The sequence below is a fragment of the Haliotis cracherodii genome, unplaced genomic scaffold (genome assembly GCF_022045235.1).
Source record: "Haliotis cracherodii isolate W230 unplaced genomic scaffold, xgHalCrac1.p SCAF_19, whole genome shotgun sequence".
In the NCBI taxonomy this organism is placed as follows: domain Eukaryota; kingdom Metazoa; phylum Mollusca; class Gastropoda; order Lepetellida; family Haliotidae; genus Haliotis; species Haliotis cracherodii.
The window spans coordinates 6,596,065-6,609,423 of record NW_027266274.1 but is presented as its reverse complement, the minus strand read 5'-3'; the positions used below and the strand labels follow the sequence as shown (position 1 = coordinate 6,609,423).

Sequence of the window (13,359 nt, the reverse complement as noted above, 5' to 3'; positions counted from 1 at the left end):
ACATCAATAGGTGGTAAATGTAACAATCATTGCTGTCATATGCATGAGCACTACTGCAAACTGTATTACCCTTTTTAGGAGATTTGATATTTGTCAAATCTAGTGACCAAAAGGGCCCTGAAACCACATCCAAAAAATCCTTTTCTAATAATTTGCATGAATCATTTTCTTATAATTGCCATCGCTATTTTGACCTTTACGCCCACTGTAATCTGTTTCGGCGGATAGTCGAGACTGGTTATTTTGTGGTTTTGACGTTTTCTATAAATGATATTAGGTTATATGTACATTAAAAACGTACTCCATCCAAATTTATGCTTAGTCAGTTCACACATTATTATTAAACATTACACTATATCACATTACATTTCATTGTACTTTGTAATGTAATGTAATATATTATAATAGCGTATGAGCTGACTAAGCATGGATTGTGTTGGTTCAGACCAGTGAAGATACATGTACGTGTTAAGAATTGATCTTCAGCAACCCATGCTTGTCGTCAGAGGCGACGCACGGGATCTTGGTCCACTTGCACAAAGCGATCTTAACGCTAAGTTGATCGGAACTCCCGTACTTTAACATAGGCTTACAATAGTCTTAGTGCTAAGATCGCTTTGTGCATGTGGGCTCTGGTGGTCAGGTCAGCGTCAGAAATTGGCACTATTCCTGTAGTCCTTGCCAAACTGCCCAATAGTTAACGTATCATAAGGACTAGTAGAAATTTGCCATTTTAAGGGTTTTGCTATATGTTATCATTATAAGGACTAGTGGACTTAATTTGTTAGTTTCTACCCCTGCCTGAGGTTTGCTGACTTGGGTGATGCATGTCATCGTATCCCAATTGCGTAGATCAATACTCATGATGTCATTCCCTGGTCCAGACTCAATTATTTACAGACCGCCGTCATCTAGCTGGAATATTACTGAGTGCGGCGTTAAACAACAAAGAAACAAACAAACAAAAATATACTGCAAGTATTTGCATCAACCAGTTCGAGGTTATGAAACATTATAGCTAAAATGAATAGAATTATCATTAAACCGCCCGCATGTTATCAAAAATGAGCGGGCCACTGTAACTTGATAATGCTCTCATATGACGTCATCTGGTTTGTTCTATGACGTTTCCATTTTGTAAAAATGGGTCAGTGACATTGGCGTCGATTGCAGTAAATGTTTCAAAACCGATATTGTTGTTTCTTTTTATTTGATCACAAATTTCATCCATTTTAGCTATAATAACGGTAACGCTATTTTTCAGGGTATTATCATTTGCAGAAGCCCTCGGTCTTTTCAACTGCCCTCCTTCGTCGGGCAGTTAGTGGATGACCTCGGGCTTCTGCAAATGATAAAGCCCTGAAACAATAGCGTTACCCTTATATAACACTCTTGCTGTAATGGCCAAAGACTTACATGATCATTACCTTCAAATAACAAGAAGACAAATAAACATGTCTCGCAATATCTTAGATTGGTGTAACGCCAAAACCTGAAAGAATACATTTACAAAAGGAGTCCAACTCAAGTCTAGAATGATTTGGCAAGTCTAGATTGCCTTAGCTCTAGCCTGACATTAAGGATTGTTCTGGGCTCCATTTGGATTTTATTTTGTTTAGTTTGTAGATATATATTTTCAAATAAGATAACTTAATGTCTGGGACTAAATGTCAGTCTATATATTAAACACACAATCATGCTGACTCCTACACATCTGACCAGCTGGCCACTACAGCTATTCACCAAACTCATATAAATTACGGTTGAAATGAAAATATTTCCACAACCAGCCAACACACGGTCATCGAGCAAACACAAAATACCAGCGAAATCGAAGTCAGTGCATTTGGAAGAAAAAACATAACCCGTTTCTGCACCGCGATCTGTGGCGGTTTGAAAACATTTATAGCCGCTGAAGTCATCGTAAATCGGCAGGTTGTAAAGAGTTAATTCAATAGCAATGTTTGACGGTGAGCTGTGTTGCCCTCCCCCGATTTCCTCGCGCCACAACAGCCGCTGAGTTGGTTGTAAAGTCTTAAGAATGTTAATGAATAGCGACAATCTATCAGTATGCATGCCCGGTCGCACGGCTACCAATTTACGTAACCAGAAACCTTGTTTTTTTAAGGTCAGGTAATTTCCGAACCTGCGCAATACGCAATTGGGATAATCCAATTTACCAAATAAGATTATGACGTAAAGAAATGGACTTTTCAAATGGGAATATGACGTTAAGCTAAGGACTTTTCAAATGTCACAATATTGGCGACAATGTTGTGGAACATTGCATGCTTAGAACGTCATAAAACACAATTCACAGAAACGTTAGTACAAGGGCATCTCACAGGAATGCTGTAGATGTTATTGTAAGGCACAGATTCAAACAGGGGGCAAATCTGTGACTCGAAGCATGGACCAATGTATAACGGCACTGTCAAGAACACCAGGTGGTCCAGATCATGATGAGGTTTGTCAGCATTCAACCGTTTTGTGGTTGATTGCTGCTTCACCCTTTGGAACTTCTTAAGTTTCTCGACAAATTAGTAAGTGAACATTTGCTACGTCATATTCAGAGAGTGAGTGAGTGAGTGAGTTGGGTTTAACGCCGCTTTGAACACTTACACAGTTTTACCACTGCGTGTCAGCGTTTTGTTGGAGGAAAGCCAGAAATAATACTTGTCTTAGACTTTTAACGCTTTGGAGAAACCCATGAACAAGCTAAGGTGCTGACAAACCAATATACATGTATGGTGTTCCCAAGGGTCGCAACACTGCATAGAGAACTGGGGACCTTAGACGACGGGGCCAACCGTGCCCCCACGTCAAATTCAGGGTAAGACGCGGGACTTCGTCGCTAGTCCCGAGATTAGTAAACTTGATCCACACACACAAAAGATCATTATCGGGACGAATTTGAATCGAATCAACGATCAGTGATGGCGAATCCCTGCTCTTGAACATCATTCCAGTACATCGTGATCTAGACTTAACCAAAACAATATCACTCGTTCGAAAAAAACACATTTGTAAGATAGTCTCAAACGATTTGCTTTAAATAAAACCAATATCGATAATGACACAGACAGTATTATTGGCAATCGGTTAAGCTCAGTATCTGCATTTAAGACATAAATAGTTCAATAAAAATTACACGAGCGGTACTTGTTCAAAGAGTAGACAGTAGCGTGGTGATTCTTATCGCCGTTGAGTGTATGATGGCCGCCTAGAGCCGTGCCGGATGTCTGGCCTCACCTCATTATATATCGATATTTCCTAATACACGGAATACAGCAGCTATTATACAGTCTTACGTAAAACCATAGCAATCTCATCGATTGCCACCCTGTCATGGAATGTTATAACGCATGGGTGCTGCCACCTCGTGTCAAGGGAGGTAATCCCCGATCCCAGGGTCCTAACAGGTCAATCAACTGCAGCATTCGTAAGTACCCTAAGAGGTGAGGTAAAATGGGGTTTAACGTCGCGTCCAAGATTATTGCACTTATATAGCGACGTGCATGCACGTGTGTGTGTGTTTGTGTGGCTGCTTGTTCTAGTCCGGACTGATGCCGATTTATAGTGCTAGCACACTGAGATACCATGCCGCAGTTTAACATGAAGACCACTCAGACACAGTATACTGACTCCGAGCCGACCAGTCCTAGTTTTAGCCCCTTAATACCGAGCGCCAGACAGGGAAACAACAAGTACCATCTTTTAACGTCTTTTGGTATGACGCGGTCGGGGATCGAACCCCGGACTTTCCGCTCTCCGGGTGGACGCTCTACCACTAGACCACGGAGGCGGTCCTACTACCCTAAGAATGCCTTGTGAAGGAACAAATAATCGTTCCTAGCAGAAACACTAAAGTTCCGGTTACGAGACGCAGCGTATTTAACAATACAAACTACAGTAAAGTACGGTGATAACGAACTCTAAGGGACCACTAATTTAAGTTAGTAATAACCGTAGTTCGTTATAAGAATATGTACAGCATATATACAACAGATGGCCGGGACTAAACAAATAGGTTTGTCATGTCGGTCAGTTTGTTGTGGGCGTGTCCGTTATAAACGTAGTTTACTGTAATCGGAAATACACGAATTACGTTCCGATTGTACGGCTACCAAGAGTGAGTAAGTGCTTTCGGGCTTCAATTCGGGCTTTCCTCCCACATTAAGCTGACACGCCGCGATATAACTGGAATAATGTTAAAAGCGGCGTTAAATCCAACTCACACACTCACTCTGAAACCTGGGCTTTCCCGCCATGATATAACTGGAATACTGTTAAAAGCGTCGTTAAACCAACTCACTCACTCACTCAAGGTTCATTTAACGGTAGAAATATCTACATCATGTCAGACAGAGAGAGCTCATTCAGCTCAGTGCTTTGGCCCAGATAGTAACCGATCCTTTAACATTGTGTAACAGACCAATAAACTGGCATTATTTGTTCTCCTCTGCAAACCATTGATTCGCCAATACATTTGAAGATACACGATTTCATTAGTTTGATCCATATCTCACGAGACATATTTCTCAAGAATATTTCTTGAAAATAAAATAAAATTTGATACGAAACGATAATACAAAGATTAATTGATTAAACTTTGTTTACAACGGCGATACATCTCCCAAGAGTCCTATTATGACGTTTATCGAGTTGGTTTTATATTCGAAGAGCATAAATCATTCATGACCGTTTACAGTTCCTCTGTGCATAACACTGATGGATGGAAATAGCCTAACATTTTGAAAGACGGGCAAACGAAGTTACATAGATTTACTATATAGAGTGCGTCTACTGCATCGATATACCTTTTTTGTGTACCGGTTATTGTATAATGTTAATATCATTCCTCCAAATAGCGTCCATAACAAGTCTGTGATGAATACACGTGATATGTATTGAACACATATACATGGATATCTATTGGCAAACAATAGATAAAATGCAATTGTCTAGTGATATCATGGTCTATATCTGTATGTACTTTATATTGGGCCGCCTCCGTGGTCTAGTGGTAGAGCGTCCGCACGGAGAGCGGAAGGTTCGGGGTTCGATCCCCGGCCGCGTCATACCAAAAGACGTTAAAAGATGGTACTTGTTGTTACCCTGTCTGGCGCTCGGCATTAAGTGGCTAAAAGAAGGACTGGTCGGCTCGGAGTCAGTATACTGTGTCTGAGTGGTCTTCATGTTAAACTGCGTCATGGTAACTCAGTGAGCTAGCACTATAAATCGGCATCAGTCCAGACTAGTACAAGCAGCCACACACACGTGCATGCACGTCGCTATATAAGTGCAATAATCTTGGACGCGACGTTAAACCCAATTTCACCTCACCTCATCTCACCTACTTTATATTCGTAGAAGACAGTGAAGACTATCATTCCTCTTTCCAATGAGTGATGATGACTGGCCAGGCAAGATACATTAGTGTAAGGGATACGTGAGTAGGCTAGTGGTCAAAGCGTTCGCTCATCACACCAACATCCTTGGTTCGTTTTCTAACGGGTACAATGTGCCTGGGCCGTTTTACCCATTGTGCGACAGACGATGCTTGGGTAAGTGATCTCATACTTCCTGTGGGTTTATGTGAATGACATTTACAGTATGTAGGTGTGACAGATAGGTAACGTTGGTAATTGTGGTGGATAGTTACCGTACGTAAGTGTGACGGACAATTGTGGTAGCTGAATGTGACAGTCATTTGTCGTACGTAAGCGTTACTTGTAGTAGCCGTGGATACGTCTGACAGAGAGTTACCGTACGTAAGTGTCACGGACAGTTGTGGTAGCTGAATGTGACAGTCATTTGTCTTACGTAAGCGTTACTTGTAGTAGCCGTGGACACGTCTGACAGAGAGTTACCGTACGTAAGTGTCACGGACAGTTGTGGTAGCTGAATGTGACAGTCATTTGTCTTACGTAAGCGTTACTTGTAGTAGCCGTGGACACGTCTGACAGATAGTTGCCGTAGGTAAGTGTGACAGATAGTTGCAGTAGATGAGTGTGACAGATAGTTGCCGTAGGTAAGCGTGACAGATAGTTGCAATAGATAAGTGTGACAGATAGTTGCAATAGATAAGTGTGACAGATAGTTGCCGGAGATAAGTGTGACAGATAGTTGCCGGAGATAAGTGTGACAGATAGTTGCAGTAGATGAGTGTGACAGATAGTTGCAATAGATAAGTGTGACAGATAGTTGCAGTAGATAAGTGTGACAGCTGGTTGCAGTAGATGAGTGTGACAGATAGTTGCCGGAGGTAAGCGTGACAGATAGTTGCCGGAGGTAAGCGTGACAGATAGTTGCCGGAGGTAAGCGTGACAGATGGTTGCCGGAGGTAAGCGTGACAGATAGTTGCAGTAGATAAGTGTGAAAGATAGTTGCAGTAGATGAGTGTGACAGATGGTTGCCGGAGGTAAGCGTGACAGATAGTTGCCGGAGGTAAGCGTGACAGATGGTTGCCGGAGGTAAGCGTGACAGATAGTTGCAGTAGATAAGTGTGAAAGATAGTTGCAGTAGATGAGTGTGACAGATGGTTGCCGGAGGTAAGCGTGACAGATAGTTGCAGTAGATAAGTATGAAAGATAGTTGCAGTAGATGAGTGTGACAGATGGTTGCCGGAGATAAGCGTGACAGATAGTTGCAGTAGATAAGTATGAAAGATAGTTGCAGTAGATGAGTGTGACAGATGGTTGCCGTAGGTAAGTGTGACAGATAGTTGCAGTAGATGAGTGTGACAGATGGTTGCCGTAGGTAAGTGTGAAAGATAGTTGCAGTAGATGAGTGTGACAGATGGTTGCCGGAGGTAAGCGTGACAGATAGTTGCAGTAGATAAGTATGAAAGATAGTTGCAGTAGATGAGTGTGACAGATGGTTGCCGGAGATAAGCGTGACAGATAGTTGCAGTAGATAAGTATGAAAGATAGTTGCAGTAGATGAGTGTGACAGATGGTTGCCGGAGGTAAGCGTGACAGATAGTTGCAGTAGATAAGTGTGACAGATAGTTGCAGTAGATAAGTGTGACAGATAGTTGCAGTAGATAAGTGTGACAGATAGTTGCAGTAGATAAGTGTGACAGATAGTTGCAGTAGATAAGTGTGACAGATAGTTGCAGTAGATAAGTGTGTAAGATAGTTGCAGTAGATAAGTGTGACAGATAGTTGCAGTAGATAAGTGTGACAGATATTTGCAGTAGATAAGTGTGACAGATAGTTGCAGTAGATAAGCGTGACAGATAGTTGCCGGAGATACGTGTGACAGATAGTTGCAGTAGATAAGTGTGACAGATAGTTGCAGTAGGTAAGCGAGAATGAGTTGCCGTAGGTTAATGTAACGAATAACTGCCGTACATAAAGAAGGCGGTACGTTGCCGTATATCAGGGCAACATGTTACTGTGACGAGTATTAAACACTAATAATATTTAGCTGCAGACTACCTTGTTATTGATACAAGATTCGGTCACAAAATAAATATAATAAATAAATCACCATGACACAAAAATGAATTAAGCCATGCCATTACACCAAATATATCGCCATCAAAAGTGTTTACAAAACACACATGTACGAATACACGACGAGGTAATGAATTAAACTACCGGGCAAAAGAAAGTATACACATAACAATTGGATTTGACCAAAAATATATCCAAAACGTTACTTGGCTGAAAACGGTTGCCGAAACACCGCAAACTTTAACTGTGATACCCGTGTCGGAAACATGACCATTGTACAACTATTTCTTGTTTGTTTCATTTCAACCACCATCAAACATGGGTGTATACTCTCTGTTGCCCGGCAGTTAATTTCACATTTAGTGAGTGAGTGAGTTGGGTTTAACGCCGCTTTTAACAGTATTCTAGTTACATCGCGGCGTGTCAGCTTAATGTGGGAGGAAAGCCCGAAGTGATGCAGGTCTCAGACGTTTACCACTTCGGTGAAACCCACGAGCACGGGTATGGTGCTGACAAACCTGGAAACATAATCGGGGCGAACCTGGATTCGAACCCACAACCATAGGTTTCTGGCGTGCCCAAGGGACTCAATTCTGCACAGCGAATCGCGGAGTCTTAGACGACTGGGCCACCCGTGCCCCCTATTTCACATTTAAAACCATATCATACACATTTTCAGCCGGATCTTTGAAGTTCAACGACAATAAATGTAACAATTATTCTGATGTCCGAAAATGGAAAAACAATTTCCACTTTTATCTACATTTCTTTCCTAAGCCGTTCCAGCAAAATGAATAGCATTATGCACAGCAGGTGATCTCAACACAAAATCAATTCTGTAACCGCCTGGGACTCACGTCCAACTTCTCGTCGTGTGTGGCGTGAAAAGACACAAACCGCTCCACCGGCCTCTTGTGTCGCGCTGTTACTACGCTTCCATGTTTCGTTTTGCACAGTAAGCCTGACGTTTCCTGCGCGTTGTAAGCGGCACGCAACCTATTAGCGCCATCAAAGATGACATTTACCTGCAGACAAGGCCGTACCCAGTCACTTCCTGTCTTACCCCAGCTACTAATCAAATGCAATTCTCATCAGTTGTGTGCAGAATATGGTCCACTCCCGCGGCCGCTCAGCTATGACCTACTTTTGTTCACGATCCAGAGAGATACTAGTTGACCTACAATGTTGTTGAACAGACGATGAATATTCTATGGTCCTGAATTTAAAGAAATGCATGACAGTCTTATTTGATCTGATTGATAAGGATATTATTAGATTAGTTGGTCGTATGTATATCTAATTTTTTTTCTTTCATTCGTTCAATATAAATTTGCTGTGTGTATATTATGCTGATATTTCAAGCTAAATGTATGCTGCTTAGTGCTATAGAATTCCAAAATATTGAGAAAAAAATTAATTAAATCTTTGCACATATCATAGTTCTGAAAACTTTAATTTAAAATCATATATACTGAATAAAAAAGTTTGGGATAATATTTTTTAGAATATTTTTTTGTAGTGAAGACTGAGTACACGCATTTATATTTTACATATAACATTGATTCACGTTCCCTTACCTTTATGTTCAGTATATATTGTATCTTGTTTTTTGCAGTATGCTTGTTTTATGCTTGAAGGCTATTTCAGACAATAACACCACTGACACATTCACCTTGGCGAGTCGGGTTTAATTAAATGTACGCAGCTTTATACAAAATGAATAATTTATGTTTCAGCAATACCCTTGCCTCACACCGAATTATCTACAATATACCAGGACACTGTTTAAAGAAGGTAGAATAAACCTTATATACTGAACCAAATTAAAAACTTCACAATCCTAAAATTGTAACATTTTGACCAGTTATCATTGTGAGCCCTTATCGTGTATTTAAACAGTAATGGCCACGTATTGTCTTCAGATAACACCCGTTTTTGTGCAGGTGAATCGATCAAAATTATGTGCACAGCACTATAGTGGCAAAAGTGGTTTTAGACGTGCAACTGGTCACGTAGCCATAATACCGCACGTGTTTTCAGCCATACTTGTTAGCAGTCATTAACAAAAAAAGAAAAACACAAGAAAACAAAAGTCTTTACGGCCATTTGCCATGCCACGCCTGAACGTGCCATCGGCATGTTGCAGACGGGAACGTCCGTAGCTGAAGTCGCAAGGACGATGGGTTGTAGTCGACGGACTGTTTATGATTTACAGACGCGTCTTCAGCAAACGGGTACCACCTCGGCCAGGTGGACCACGTGTGACGTCACATGCAGAGGATCGTCAGATTGTCTTACGTCACCTCCGTAACCGATTTTTGACGGCTACATCAACCAGAAATGAACTGTTTAGGGGTAGACTGAGTGCGTAAACTGTTCGAAACCGCCTGAGAACTGCTCACCTTCAAGCACGATGGCCATACTGTGGGCCGATTCTGACTCAGAGGAATTGGAATCAAGTCGCCTTTAGTGATGAATCCCGATTTAATCTTCGATTTGCTGATGGTATGGCGAGGGTGTGGAGGCGCCGTCATGAACGTTACGACCAGTATTGTGTACAGGAAGTTGACAGATTTCGAGGCGGTATCATGGTGTGGGGTACTTTCTGTGGCAATGCACGTTCCAGGCTTCTTGTCATCCGTGGCAATCTCAACGCTGCTGCTTACCGCGACCAGGTACTGGCACTAGATCTTCTACCTTTTATGGCAGCATATGGACCCGATTTGATCTTCCAACACGACAATGCTAGACCCCACACAGCAATTTTGATAAGGCATTTCCTTCAGAATGTGGGAGTCAATGTCATGGACTGGCCGTAAAGGTCTCCCGACCTAAATCCCATCGAACACGTCTGGGATGCTCTTGGCAGAAGTCTGCACACTCTCCAGAACCAACCACAGAATTTGGCACCATTTTGCAGCAACAATGGCGTCGTCTTCCCAATCATGTGTTCACAAGCATCACAAGGTCCATGCGGAGGCGTTGTGTGGCAGTTGTCAACGCACATGGTGGCCATACACGCTACTGAACTTGTGTGCCATCAGATTCTCGTGCTTGGGACTTATGATTTAAACTGTTGATGTTATTACCGAATACCGTAGGTGCTTGGAACAAATTATGGTTACCACCGTTAATTAAAATCCTTCTTTGCACATTAATGATTAAAAAATACCTTCTCTGATACATTTCTCAGTTGTATATCATATATGGGATTACTTTTAAAAATGTGAAGTTTTTAATTTAACTCAGTATATGTTTCTGGTTCAAAAGATCTGTCACTGGTGGTCAAGTTGCGTCGCAGCTAGCTGTACATAGTTGCGTTCCTTAGCTATGACATGAACCAACAGCAGGAATACCAAACTCGCTCCGATTACGATCAATCGTTTTTCTTAGAACGACTAAGTAGTCTGTATTACTTTGGGACTTCGTCCCATGCTTAAATAACTGAGGATGGGCCCTATAACTCAAGGTGTTGTTAAATTCAACTTACATAAATGCTTGGAAAAACTGTTTTGAAAATATGTTTAACCTAGTACTCATTTTCATTTTAGAAAGTAAAATACAGAGCAATATATGAACCGAGAGAAAGAATACGTCATGGTTGATGCTGGCTAAAATGAGAAAAAGAATTGCCAATCGCTCGGGATGTATTTCATACGAATAGCATAGTTATGTGTTTTTTGCAGTGTTCGGCGACTGTTTTCAAAGTAGCAACGTTTTGATATCGTCTGTATATTTACAATTTACAAGTTTATAATTTTGCCAGGTTGTTCATTCCATTCACTCCATGAATGAAAATAAGAAACTTAACCCTCATGATGAGTGAGTGAGTGAGTGAGTATGGTTTTACGCCGCTTTTAGCAATATTCCAGCAATATCACGGCGGGGGACACCAGAAATGGGCTTCACACATTGTACCCATGTCGGGAATCGAACTCGAACCCGAACGCTTTAACCACTAGGCTCCCTAAAAGTACAGTAAACTAAAAAGTTCGTAATATAAGTTCGTTATAAGCGTGTTCATTATAAACGTATTTTACTGTAGTCCATTGTAGGATTCTGACTTAATATCGTTTTGCGGTTGGGAAAAAAAAGTTTGTATTGATAAAACATATTGCTGTCAGTATATGATGGAAATATTATTTCTGCTCATATCTGATAAAGTATCAAATATTCTTGATTAAAACATAATCTCATCTAACAAAACTCGATTTGATTTGCCTCAGACTGTAACCCTATCTAATACATTTTTTTAATTTTCATCTAGTGTGGGTGTTTGCAGCAGGATCTCGGGTTAATTGTCTGGTATGCATTTCGGACTGACACCGGGTGTTGCGTTGCCCTAGTGGTAATATCAGTCATGTCAGGGTTAGACGCCATGGAGCTACAGTGGAACCCGGTAAAACCGGACATTCAACTGGGCTCGTCCGGATAAGCGGGGTCCTTACTAATGATGTTTCACCCGTGTGTCTTGGACATGGACGCGTTCTTTATATCGGTTGTCTATGTGTAATTTGTAAAACCATGCCCAATGGCATTACACAATTACACTTCGATACAACATCAATATCTTTGTTCCTCGCTTCCACTACCAGACGGAATTTTCAGAAATAACTTCCACAATAGATGGTAAATGATTCGGACTATTGCTTTATCACAACATCCGTTGAACGAATGAGATCCCGTGTATTCAATTAAGGCGATGAAAGGTAGTTTTTAAGGAAAGATTACAAAATATGCTTCCTGACAGTGATTTCAATCAACGAAATAAGAGACTTGTTTATTTCACTTTGACTGGCAGAGCGAACACCTGCTTCAGGGGGCACAGACAGTGGGTGTTTTCATTACCGTGCAATACACACGTACAATCGGATTTAAACACAGGAATCGGCTTACAAAGATAACGCTAACCGTGTTTAATGCTAGCCTCCCTGGTTTAACACTCCTATAAACAAATTATCTTGCGATAAACTATGGAATTCCCCGGTCCTTTTTTACATAACTCGCCAGCACCCCACTGTCTTGCGGTTCTGATAGCTTCCATGTACATGTACCTGTTCAAAGTAGTTGCCCTTATGCTTATAGATTAGGGCACAGTGTGGCTACGCAACATGTCGAGAAGGTATTTTTTTGTTTGGAACGGAAGAGATGCCACAAATACTTACATGGTTGATATTTACAACGTAAATATGTTTGATACAGTTTAAACCTCTTCACCTCGAAGTCCCACGACCTTTGAACATATAGCGCGCTTATCATCGTGTGTTTTGGCGTGGTAAATATCCTGTATTGGGAATGAACATTGTATTTAGAAGGCCTTGGCGAGCTAAATCCACAGTGTTTATTTCTTATACAGGATATTTACCATCCCCCAACACACTCGCGTGATAACCTCATTATCCTATAATATTCCTCTAGTTCCATTATCAAAACAAGTATTTACATCTCTTACAAACGGTAGCTAAACATTGCCAGTTTTCCTGGAATGTGCGCATTAATGTAGTCAGAGATAAGTCAGTCGGACAGTGAAAATAATCGAATCTGGACCAGACAATTCAGTGATTGAAATCATGAGCATCGATCCACGCAATTGGGATACGATGACATGCATCAATCAAGTCAGCTAGCCTGACCACCAGATCCCGTTAGTCGCCTCTTACAAACATAGTCGCATTTTACGGCAACTATGGGTTGCTGAAGAAATTCTACCCCGGATCTTCACAGGTCGTATTATAAGTAAAATAATGGTACCTTGGAGAAAGCCACTACTCCCTCTAGACTGTCACTAGTCTCGGACTAACGGACCAGAGGTCATGTCTTTCCGGACCTAAGGGGACTTCTGAGTATGTATTGATAGAACCTTCATGAATGAGTGAGTAAATTTAGGTTATCGCAG

General features: G+C 41.3%; 1 protein-coding gene across 1 annotated transcript in view; it reads right to left on the bottom strand.

The window, feature by feature from the left end:
* The window catches only part of LOC139467064 (uncharacterized), a 146,014-nt gene that overhangs the window by 76,406 nt on the left and 56,249 nt on the right, over window positions 1–13,359 (bottom strand). The window lies entirely within an intron of this gene.